This window comes from Lepus europaeus, chromosome 23 (genome assembly GCF_033115175.1).
Source record: "Lepus europaeus isolate LE1 chromosome 23, mLepTim1.pri, whole genome shotgun sequence".
NCBI lineage: Eukaryota > Metazoa > Chordata > Mammalia > Lagomorpha > Leporidae > Lepus > Lepus europaeus.
This window is the reverse complement of record NC_084849.1, coordinates 23,748,586-23,760,578: the sequence shown is the minus strand read 5'-3', so window position 1 is coordinate 23,760,578 and position 11,993 is coordinate 23,748,586. Positions and strand designations below refer to the sequence as shown.

Below are 11,993 nucleotides of genomic sequence, written 5' to 3'. Positions count from 1 at the left end.
CAGAACAGAGGCCGCGGCGGGAGTCCGGCCCGAGGCACACGTCCACAACCCTGAATCCCACCTGAGACTGCGCCTCTGGGCCTGGCTCTGGGGCCTCCCTGAAAGCCAGGCAACCAGACTCATCCAAAGAAAGGCACGCACAGAGCCCGCACCGACCGAGAGCTGCCGGCCAGCCCTGGTGGCCTTGGCGGAGCGGCTGAGGGTCACACGGATAACGACGCTGCACTGAGCTCGGCGGGGAACAGCAAGTACACACCAGACCAGCGCGAGTCTCCTGGTCATCGCCGCCTGCCCCAAACACTTCCAGCCCCCACTCGCTGCAGATCCAAGGCGCCACAGTCCACACCACCACGCCGAACGCTCGCTACCTGAATGGATTTTCATCACCCGGATCGCCTTGGCCTTGGCCAGCTCCAGGGCGGTGATCCACTGCTGCCGGTCCACCTCTGAGCTGGCCTTGAGGTGGTAGCTCCTCGCCCCGCTGATCAGCAAGATCCCACAAGAGTTCTCCGTGTCGACGTGGGCGGTGGCCAGGTTGATGGTTCCACGGCAGGTGTGCGCCATCTCCCCCTGGTTCCTGTAGGCACGAAAGAGAGGGCAGGGGCTGAGGCTCCTGGACTGAAGATAACCTTTGAGGGCATCTGTAGAATCCCACGCCCTCAGAGCCGGGGAGGCCCCTGTGTCAAAGCTGGGAGACAATTCCTATTGGGGTCGACTGGTCACAGCTTGGTGGAGGGAGTTTCTGAGGCCACGAGGCTGTGGGAGCCACGTGCTGGGCATGCGTGCTGTGGGCTGAGCCCATGCAGGCCCAAGAGAGAGAGAGAGGAGGTGGGGGGAGCATCTACCCACAGCCCCTACAAGGCGGAGCAGGTGCACCCCAGAGTCCACGCCAGACTCTTCCCATGAGGACTCAGAATCGTGGAGTAGGAGCAGGTTGGGATCCCATCCCCTAAGACTGAGACTGGGGACCCGGAGCCCAAGGGGGTGGACTCGAGGGATCAGCCCTGGGACACGTGGCCCCTGCCGCTGGCTTTGTGTCACCCCGCGAGACTCACGAGGATGCCCCTTGTTCTCCTGTGACGGCTCAGAAGGCACTGGCTGGGCGGACACCGCGCTGGTCCCTCTGCTAGTTACCAAATGGTGGTGTTACGGGTGGCAGGGTCAGGGGAAGCGGACGGGACTAATGCATGTGCTGTTTGCCACCGGGACCCAGCGCCTGAAAACCGAGAGCCAACACATGGCCGTACTACGGAACTCACTCCCGTAGACCCTCAGAGCAAACGGAGGGCCCAGCCCTGCCCCGTGACACCCTCAGAGGGACTTGGAAAAGGAAGAGTGATTGGCAGCACTTCCTCCTGCCCGAGGCAGGCGCTCCTGGGGGCGATGTGCTGCCGGCTTCTGCTTGTCCTCCGTTGTCCCCGGCTGTTCCTCGCTGCTTCTGCGGGTTCTAACGTCACACGACATCCATCTCTTAAGCGAGCGGCCACTGCCCTCTCTGACTCCCTGTGCGCGTATCACCTGCCTCTCGGGGGACCACATATATAGATAGATAGATGGACAGACAGACAGACGGAGGAGCCAGAAATCAAGCCAGGACCAAATTCAGTACCTTGTAGGCTACATTAAAGATTTGGACTCTTATCCTAAAAAATCAAGCAGCGAGCCTTTTTGGGCTCAAGAAAGAAGCAGAGAGAGTCAAGAGTTCTAGAAGTTTCTGCAGAAAAACAGGGAATTCGGTCCAGGTTTCCATGTGAGTGGCAGGAACACAACTACTTGAGCCATTGGCACCGCCCCCCATGATGTGACTGAGGAAGCTGGAATCAGGACCCGGGGTCAGGGGTCACTCCAGCGTGGGGTGGGGCGACCACACTGGCATCCTAACCACGAGGCCGAACGCCCACTTCCCTGGAGTTACAACCTTTCAGTGTTACCTTTCTGTATTCTTGGGGAGGAATTCTGTAGCAGAACATGCAAACATGGGGGCTAAAAACCTTTAAAATTGCCGTGGTCTGACGCATTTGCTAATACTAGGATTTAGGGGGCCTTTGGGAAGTGAAGACATTGGTCTGGGCTGGTAGGGCAGAGCCCCCTGATCCAATCCTGGTGGCTTCATAAGGAGAGACCCCCCTCCCTGGGCACAGCCAACACCTGTGCACCCTGTTTCTCTGCTTCATAGCCCAGGGCATCTGCCTTCGCTGCCCTCTGACCTCACCAGTGACCTTTGTCCCACCCAATCTTGCACCTGTGAACCTCCCTAACTGTGAGCCAGGGTAAACTCCCTTTCTTCCCCACAGCAGCTCTGAGGCATTTGCTGTGGTGATGAGAAGCTGACCGGTACAGCTCACGACCTCAAGGCAGACCGGGCCACAGCCCCCGGCATCCCAGTCCCAGCAGAGCTCGCACGCTCACGCTGTCTTCTGCCGTTTCTTAAGGAGACATGTTTTGAGGTATCACCTGGGTGTCTGGAGGATACTGGAACTATTTAGAACACAGGGAAACAACATACAAAACACCCACGGTGTAACCTCCCCGCACAAGAAGGCACCACGACCAACATCCTATGAAGCGAGCTACGGCGACCCAGCAGCGACCCTGGGCACACTCCCATTGCTGGCAAGGACACTGGGCACCAGAACTCGGCAGCCCACCATAGCTGACGTGGCACTTCCTGAGCCACGGAGGCCACCTGTGGCTAACGGTTAACCCATCCGTCGTGCACACAAGCCCTCTTCTGTTCCCTCTCTTGGTGCCCCCACTGGGGTCCAAGTGTCATCTCCAAGTGCAGGTTCTGGCTTCCACAGTGGCCACCAAGAGGCTATATTTCTGCGACCCTACAGCGTGCACTACTTAGGGCCTTCCAGGTCAAGCAATGACCAGCAGGAGGTGAGAACCGGGCACTCGTGTCCTCTGTGGATCTACTTCTCCCAGGTGCCCTTGCAAGCCTCCTGGAGAAATCCATGAGCCCAGGGAAGGCAGGTGAGGCGGTGGCCAGCCCCGCAAAGCACCACGTCACACCACGCTCATCTTGCTGTTCCACGGGAGAGGCCCACCCACCTGTGGTAGTGAGCAGTCCGTTCCCTGGGGAGACCCAGGCAGCCACCAGCCGCGTCAGACCCCTCCCGCCCCGGAGCCATGAACGGTTTGTCCTTAGTGGGACAGGTGCACAGCATCTGCTCACAGCGTCCACATTGCCAGCGCCTCATCGGCTGGCCTAGATTCCCACATGGCAAAGCCTCAGACCAGATGGCCCATTCCAGCCAAGGAGGCGCAACCATGCCCGTGACCGTGACTTCACTGGCGTCGCATGAACCCTCTGTCACTCAGGGACCGTCAGCCCAACAGAACAGCGGGTCAGCTGAGGCACCGACGGGAAGCCATTGCCCGGCTCCAGCCTCTGTCTTCCAGGAGGCAGGATGCTGGCAGGTGCAGGCGTGCCTCGCTGGCACACAGAGGAACCCCTTCGAGAAGCTGGGCTATGCCTTCCCCGTGCACTTGAACTCAGCTCCCGTGCACTTGAACTCAGCTGGGTTAGAAGTTCTAGTTGTGCTGGCGCCGCCATAGCTCAATAGGCTAATCCTCTGCCTGCGGCACCGGCACACCGGGTTCTAGTCCCGGTTGGGGTGCCGGATTCTGTCCCGGTTGCCCCTCTTCCAGTCCAGCTCTCTGCTATGGCCCGGGAGTGCAGTGGAGGATGGCCCAAGTGCTTGGGCCCTGCACCCCATGGGAGACCAGGAGAAGCACCTGGCTCCTGGTTTTGGATCAGCGCGGTGCACTGGCTATAGCGCCTACCGCGGCGGCCATTGGAGGGAGAACCAATGGCAAAGAAGACCTTTCTCTGTCTCTCTCTCTTACTGTCCACTCTGCCTGTCCAAAAATAAAAAAATAAATAAATAAAAGAAGTTCTAGTTGTAGGGGGAGAGGGGAACGCAGCACAGTCAGGCGCTCACTGAAACGGGAGCTGCCCTAGCACCTGGCCGCCCCCGGCTCCTCCTGCCAGTGGCCCACAAAGGGGGGGTGACTGCACCGCAGGGGCTGCTGGTCCTGACTCCCATGACAGTTTAACAGCCCAGAGGCCATGGGCAGAGAACGTCCCCAAGACAACCCAGAGGATTTGCTGGGCCACCCCCCCTACTACTTCCATGCCTGGTCAAGGCCGTCACTGGACAAGACAACTATGGACTTGGACCCATGAGGACCAGCGTCACAGCCCAGCCAAAGCACTGGCAGAGGCCTCGGGGGGGGGGGGCAGGAGTGGGTCACGGAGGAGGAAGGGGGGGGGGCAGGAGCGGGTCACGGAGGAGGAAGGGGGGGGGCAGGAGCGGGTCACGGAGGAGGAAGCTGAGGGATCCCCACCCTGAGCTCATGTCCTGAGACTCCCCCAAATGGCCACCACCAAGGAGTGGCCTCTGTCCCTGAGCAGAGTGGAGGGAGGAGGGTGTCGGCCAGGATCGTGGGAGAGCGCTCGGGCCTGCGGGCACAGGCGAGGACCCTCACGGGATGCAGCCCCCGGGGGCCTTCTCAGATTCCCTCCACCACCTCCTGGCCAGCACCTCAGCGTGTCGCATTGTCCCTCCACGCGTGGACTCACCACCGTGAGACACGGAGCGGCCCTTCCACAGACTCCCGTTTTCTCTTTGGGAATCTTCTAGAAAATTCCATGTGCCAGCTGTTGGGTTCTCGGGGGCTTTCTGCCCCAAGAAGGCAGAGAAGCAACTGCTCGGGGCAGAAGAAATTTTATTGGAAACAGGATAGCAGGGGAGAGGGAGGGTGGGCGGTAAGAAGTGGGTCCAGACAGCGAGCAGGGGACGGGGAGAGAGCTCGGCGCCCGGGGATGGGCAGTTGTCTTTCTACACCCCTGGCCTGGGAGAGGGTCGTGTGCATGAGCCATAAGGTGGGCCTGACCGGGCAGGAGGCTCCCCTGATGGGTGTTTATCGAAATTACTGATTTAAGGTGTACGTCTGCCGTCTGCCGGGGACAGGCAGGCAGGTGTAAGACCCCTGTCACCAGGTGTCCTACAGAGCGACCCCCAGAAACACAGACTCCACTCCAATCGATGCAACAAGCAAGAGGGAAGTTTATTCCATTTGCAAATGGGCCATCTCCGCCTCTGGTGAGGTGCAGAGAGAGAGAGAGGCCCAGACAAAAGGTTTACAGAGTATTTAAAGCTTAAAACCACAGCATTAGCATATTTAGTTATGTTACAATCCTATTGGGCAAGATAAAAGTTGTGTTACAATTTTATTGGATATGTTAATGGTTACTAGGTAAGGGGCTTGGGATGGGGGTCGCGGGCAGTTTCTTCTTATCAGCTAAGGCGAGCAGGGCGGGGGTGGTGTGGGCTGTCCGTGCTGTGCTGTTTTTCTTAACTCTTTTTCGGACTCCTGCAAGTGTTATCGCGTGAGACAGTTACACAGAGCAGTTTCACAAGGCAGTTTCCCAAGGTTATTCTGCAGGCAGGTGGAGACACAGTTATCTTAAGGAATGGCTACTGTCAGCAGCCAAACTTTTTAACCCTTGCTAAAATTATTTTAATATTTACTTTTAGCAGGGGTCTTATACAGGCAGCCCGGAGGGTCAGAGCCGGCAGAATCTCGGGCCGTAAAACTCCACCGTGACCACCTCAGGGCTCACTCCTCACTGGGACCTGGAGGTGTGAAGTTAACGATCTCCAATTTCCGTCCCCAGCGGCCCAGCCACTCCCAACACCAGGCACTCGTGCTTGCTGAGTGACCCACTGGGAGGTGACACCAGCCAGGCGACACACCCCACGGTCCCCTTCCTCCACCCCCTGCCTCCCTGCCCCTGGACCTTGTCTCCCAAACAAAGCCTCAGCGCTTTCATCCTGGCCTCGAGCCTGTTTGCCAGAGGACTCGCCAGAAACTGTCTAAGGGCAAGGGAAAAAAAAAAAAAAAAAAACCTCAAATGGACAGAATTCGGACACAGAGGGGGACCATCTGCCACAGTGGAGCAAAGCACAGGCCCCGATCAGCCTCCATGTACCTTTGGTTCGACGTGACCTCAAGCTGACCTTGAGCCACTTGGTCAGTTCCCACGGGAACTTCCAAATGCTAACCCAGCCGGCGCTTCCTGGGAGCTGCCATCGACAGGACCTGCGCTAGGGGTCGAGGTCACCCAGAGAAAACCAGATGCGGTGTGCTGGCCGTGGAGAACGTGCTAGCTGGTGACCGGACAGGCAGGTACGTTGCAAGCTGCTGTTTCTTAATTTGAGAGAACAGGGTGTGCACGGGGTGAGAGCTCAGCGAGCTGGCATTGGCCCACTTTGTTGCCTCTATGTTGAACTCCCACAAAAAGTCGTCTGAGGGGCCGCGCTGTGGCGTAGCGGGGAAAGCCGCCACCTGCAGTGCCGGCATCCCACAGGGGCGCTGTTCAAGTCCCAGCTGCTCCACTTCCCATCCAGCTCTCTGCTGTGGCCTGGGAAAGCAGTGGAAGATGACCCAAGTGCTTGGGCCCCTGCACCCGCGTGGGAGACCTGGAAGAAGCTCCTGGTCCCCCAGCTCTGGCCATTGTGGCCATTTGGGGAGTGAACCCGCAGATAGAAGAAGACCTCTCTCTCTCTCTCTCTGTCTCTAGCTCTACTTCTCAAATAAATAAATGAAATATTAAAAAGAGAGAAAGAGAGTGGGGTGGGGAGAGACAGAGGGAGACTGGAGCGAAGCTTCGCAGGGCAGAGAGGCAGGAGCTGGTGCTGCAGACGCCGGCGCTGGGGAGGCTGCCACAGGGTCTCCCTGCAGTCTTCAGGGGGACGTGGCCTTGACTCTGGACTTCAGCACCTGGATCTCGCACTTCAGCCTCCAAAACTGTGACACGGTAATGCTGCTATTTTCTTAAGTCACCCCCTTTGTAACACCCTCCATACGAGTGGATTCAACCAACTTGCAGATGGAAACCATTTGGGGAAAAAAAATACACACACACCTATACTAAATACATACAGAGGTTTTCTCTTGTCATTATTCCCTGAACAGCAGAGGGTAACAGTTATTTATAGGGCACTTACATTGTATCAGGTATGGTGAGTAATTTAGAGGTGATTTAAGTATTGGCCACAGCAGGTGTCGAGCCTAAGTATTGGCCATAGCCGGTGTGGAGCCTAAGTACTGGACATAGCAGGTGTGGAGCCTAAGTATTGGCCATAACAGGTGTGGAGCCTAAGTACTGGACATAGCAGGTGTGGAGCCTAAGTATTGGCCATAGCAGGTGTGGAGCCTAAGTAATGGCCATAGCAGGTGTGGAGCCTAGTGGTTAAGACTCCCACCTCCTGCCCCGAGTGCTTGGGTTCAATTCCCAGCTCTGGCTCCCGACCCCTGCCTACGTGCACCCTGAGACCATAGCCACACGTGACCTCTCCACACAGCACACTCAGCCTCCGTGGCACCTGCTCAGCTCCCCTCACTTCCCAGAGCAGCCCTGCCCGAGACCTGGGCATCACAGCTCAGAGCTTCTCCCTCTTCCAGCGCCAGAGCCCAGAGAGCTCAAAGCAGTCAGCAGAGACTCGGGCTCTGGCCAGCGGCACCTGCTGACTCAAGACAGTGTGGACAGGGGCAGCCATGTGCTGGCAGGAACTGTGACAGAGGACGTGCCTTGGCAGTCACAGGCAGCCCCTCCTTGCGGCTTCCTACCACAAGGAGCTCCAAGACCCACAAGCTCCAAGACACACAGGCTCCTGCTGCCAGCACAGCCCCTTTTGCCAACTCCAGCTGGCTCCTGCCGCTGAGTCCCTGGGAGGCACTCCCAGAGGCACCAGCATCTCCCAGGGGTCACCTGCAGCTGCTGACGCTGGCTTCCTTGTGGTGCGAAGGGCTGAGTCAAATCCCAAGCCATGGAGCACTCAGGCCCCCAGCAACCAAGTGACAGAACGTGCTTGCAAAAACCTGATCATCCTGCACCACAAACACCACGCTCTCAAATGCCCATTCGCCCACAAAGCAGAAACTGAAGTCAGGGGGGCAGGTGTCTGGCAAAGCAGTTACGACGCTGCTTGGCACGCCAGCAGCCTGTATTGGAAGATCTGAGTTGGAGCAACAGCTCTGCTTCCAATTCAAGCTCCCTGCTACTGCGTCCCCTGGGAGGCGGCAGGTGACGGCTCAGGTGCTTGGGTCCCTGCCACCCACATGGGAGACCTGGATTGAGTTCCTGGCTCCTATAATTGGCCTGGCGAGTCCCAGCTATTGTGAGCCTTTTGGGGAGGGAACCAGTAGATGGAGGATCTCTCTCTCTCTCTTTCAAATACATGAAAATAATTTTTGGGAGGCTGGCACTGTTGGCATAGTGGGCAAAGCTGTTGCCTGCAGTGCTGGCATCCCTTATGGGCACCAGTTCAAGTCCTGGCTGCTCCACTTCTGATCCAGCTCTCTGCTATGGCCTGGGAAAGCAGTAGAAGATGGCCCAAGTGCTTGGGCCCTTGCACCCGCATGGGAGACCTGGAAGAAGCTCCTGGCTCCTGGCTTCGGATTGGTGCAGCTCCGGCCATGGTAGCCAATTGGGGAGTGAACCAGCCAATGGAAGCTCTCTCTCTATCTCTCCTTCTCTCTATATATAACTCTGACTTTCAAATAAATAAATAAATCTTTTAAAAAAATTTTTTTTATTATTTATTTGATAGGTAGAGTTATAGACAGAGGGAGAAAGAGAGAGAGAGAGAAAGGTCCTCCTTCCGTTGGATCACTCCCCAAATGGCCGCCACGGCCGGCACTGTGCTGATCCGAAGCCAGTAGCCAGGTGCTTCCTCCTGGTCTCCCATACGGGTGCAGGGGCCCAAGCACTTGGGCCATCCTCCACTGCCCTCCCGGGCCACAGCAGAGGGCTGGACTGGAAGAGGAGCAGCCAGGACCAGAACCTGGCGCCCATATGGGATGCCGGTGCCACAGGCAGATGATTAACCAAGTGAGCCATGGCACCGGCCCCTAAAAAAAAGAAAATCTTAGGAATTCCCTGCAGTCAGCTATCAAAAATCGCTGCTTTTGCCTTTGCGTTTCCTAACTGCTGCAGACATCAGGGTGACGCAAGCCAGGCTCTGAGCCGATTTTACACCAGGGCAAAGCCAGCGCAGACCAGGTGACGGCTCTGAGCACAAGGTGGACGGAGAAATGGGGTTCGAGCGCATGGGGAGCTTGCAGAGCGTTTCTGGCTGGTTTGGTTGGAGCCTTCTGGAAGCTTCCGGCAAGGTGGCAGTGACATCAGGGCAGGGACACGTGCACAGGGGTTCTCTGAGCCCCCTGGGAAAGCACTGCTGCTGTTGTCTGTGTTGGTGTGGGGGGGTGGAGTGGACGCTCTGTGGGAAACCAGGCCTCTGAAGACAGGTGTGCTACGCAGTCATGACACAGCAGCGCCAGGGTGTCAGTGTGCAGCCCGGGGACTCGTCACAAACGGGCCTTCCCTGCACACCTGCTGCGTGCGTGGAAGACTGCCTGGAGGAGGAGGGCGGAGAGGACCTGCGGCTGAGGGAGCCCTGGGCTCTGAGCACAGCATCCCCAGGGACCTGGTGGGTACTGATGGGAGGCCGCTCCCAGCACGGTGGCTGAACAGGCCTGGTGCTTGCTGCTCCACGTCCCCAGCCACCAGGGCACACAGGCCAATCCCAAGCATTTGTGCAGTTTCAAAAAAATATATTTTTTAACATTTATTTGAAAGGTAGAGATGGGCAGAGATCTTTCATCTGCTGGCTCATTCCCCAGATGCCTGCCACAGCCATGGCGGGGCCAGGCTGAAACTGGGAGTGGGAACTCCATCCAGGTCTCCCAGGTGGTGGCAGGGACCCAGGTACCTGGGCCATCCCCTGCTGCCTCCCAGGGTGCACATCAGCAGGAAGCTGGAACCAGGAGCGGAGCCGGGACTCGAACCCGCGATGCAGGCATCCCAAGCAGCGTCTTAGCCACAACGTCAAACGTCCACCACCGCATTGATAGCTTAGGGTGTGATAAGATTAGATCCCAGTTCCAGCCGCAGAACCGGAAGCGGGGAGATGCAGAGCCAGCCCTGCCCCCACCCTGTGTGCTACCCACTGGGCTGCACAGCCTTGTCCCCAGGCATCACCTGTACTGCCCAAAGCCACCCACGCTGGCCACGCGGTGCCACAGACAGACGCACCTGCGGTGCCACTGGTGCTCCCGGAGGAGGCAGCACCATCGCTATCCGCCTGACCCGGTTTCTTTTCGCCTCTGGCCTCATTCCCGGCTGTTGGCGGTCTCCCTTGAGAAATGTCCACGAAACGATGCTCCGAGGACATTTCTGATGTCGTTTGGAAAATGGAAATTAAAAAAGAAAAAAAAAAAAAAAAAAGAGGTCCGGGAGCATTCTCCCGAGACTCAATCATGCCTTTGGTTTTACAAAGGCAGCTGATGGACGGTGACGGACAGAGGACAGCGACTCAGATCAGAGCGGACTTCCCAGGGCACACGGGCGCATGTGTGGGACTTGTGACCCTCCCAGGGGCTACGAAGTGGGCCAAGCTGGCACCGATCTGGTTAGCAAACGTCAATCGCGCAGAGCCTGCTCTGTAGGCACCTGTAGGGCAGAAATTAACGCCAGCAAAGGAGCGGAGGTGAGGAAATGAAAGACCTCCCACCCTGGCTCCCCCGAATGGCTCAGTGCCACCAAAAGCCAGAGCTGGAAGGGGGTGTCTTGGCCACCACCAACACAGAGCGCTTTCCACGGAGAACACCGGGGACCTGTCCAGAAATCGTGCCTTGGTTTACTTGGTCAGTGTTCTGGAAAGCTAAGATGTGAGGTCTGCAAGATACGGACCTGGCCTGTTTGTTCCTGCCCAGGCCGGGGCTCACAGGGTGGGATGTTCCTGCCCAGGCCGGGGCTACAGGGTGGGATGTTCCCGCCCAGGCCGGGGCTACAGGGTGGGATGTCCCGCCCAGGCCGGGGCTACAGGGTGGGATGTTCCCGCCCAGGCCGGGGCTCACAGGGTGGGAGCTCCGAGCCCGTGTGCTGGCTGAGTGAACTGCACGGGCCTCCTCCAGCCTGAGGTTGCACAAGCAGTGGATAAACCCCAGGAGACGATCCGTCCCAGCCAAGAGCATGGCGACGCCAGTCTGCGCCCCCACCCAGAGTCCCCCACCTCATATGCTGAAGGTAATGGGGACAAGGTCACATTCCATCAGCGTCACTCACTGAAAGCCCATCAGGGGGCCGGCGCTGTGGTGCAGTGGGTTAAAACCCCGGCCTGCAGTGCCGGCGTCCCACACGGGCACGGGCTCGAGTCCTGGCTGCTCCACTTCCGATCCAGCTCCCTGCTAATGGCCTGGGAAAGCAGTGGAAGATGGCCCAAGTGCTTGGGCCCCTGTATCCATGTGGGAGACCTAGAAGAAGCTCCTGGCTCCTGGCTTTGGATCAGCCCAGCTCCAACCATTGCAGCCATTTGAGGAGTGAACCAGTGGATGGGAGATTCTTTCTCTCTCTACCTCTCTCTATATAACTCCGCCTTTCAAATAAAATAAATGAATCTTATAAAACAGATTTACTTATTTATTTGAAAGGCAGAGTTACAGAGAGAGCAGTTGGTGGTGGGAGGGGATCTTCCATCTGCTGGTTCACTCCCAAATGGCCTTGATGGCGAAGGCTGGGCCAGGTTGAAGCCAGGAGTCTGGAGCTCCACCCAGGTCTCCCCCGTGTGTGACAGGGGCCTGAGCACTTGGGCCGTCTTCCTCTGCTCTCGCAGGTGCACCAGCAGGGGCCTGGATGAGAAGTGGAGCAGCCAGGACTGCAACGGGCACTCCCATGGGATGCTGGCGTCACAGGTGGTGGCTTAACCCACTGTGCCACAACGCCAGCCCTGATCAGACCCTGCATCTGGCCCCACCAAAACGTCAGAGCATCATGCAGGACCCAGCAGCGTCCGAGCCAGTCCCAGCGGTCTGTCGGTAGGAAGGCCACAGAGGACTGAGCCAATGCTCTGGACCAGAAAAATCAGACAAAAATGGCCTCTCAGGAGAAAACCGGTAGAGACCGCACTTCCTCTGTGGGG

At 57.9% G+C, this 11,993-nt stretch overlaps 1 protein-coding gene across 1 annotated transcript in view; it reads right to left on the bottom strand.

Moving 5' to 3' along the window:
- Positions 1-313: 313 nt before the first annotated feature.
- LOC133752012 (uncharacterized protein C5orf52-like) overlaps positions 314-11,993 on the bottom strand; it is a 45,987-nt gene continuing 34,307 nt past the window's right edge. Inside the window, exon 4 of the transcript XR_009864882.1 lies at positions 314-577. The gene's annotated coding sequence lies outside the window, so the exon portion shown is untranslated. The remainder of the gene's footprint in view (positions 578-11,993) is intronic.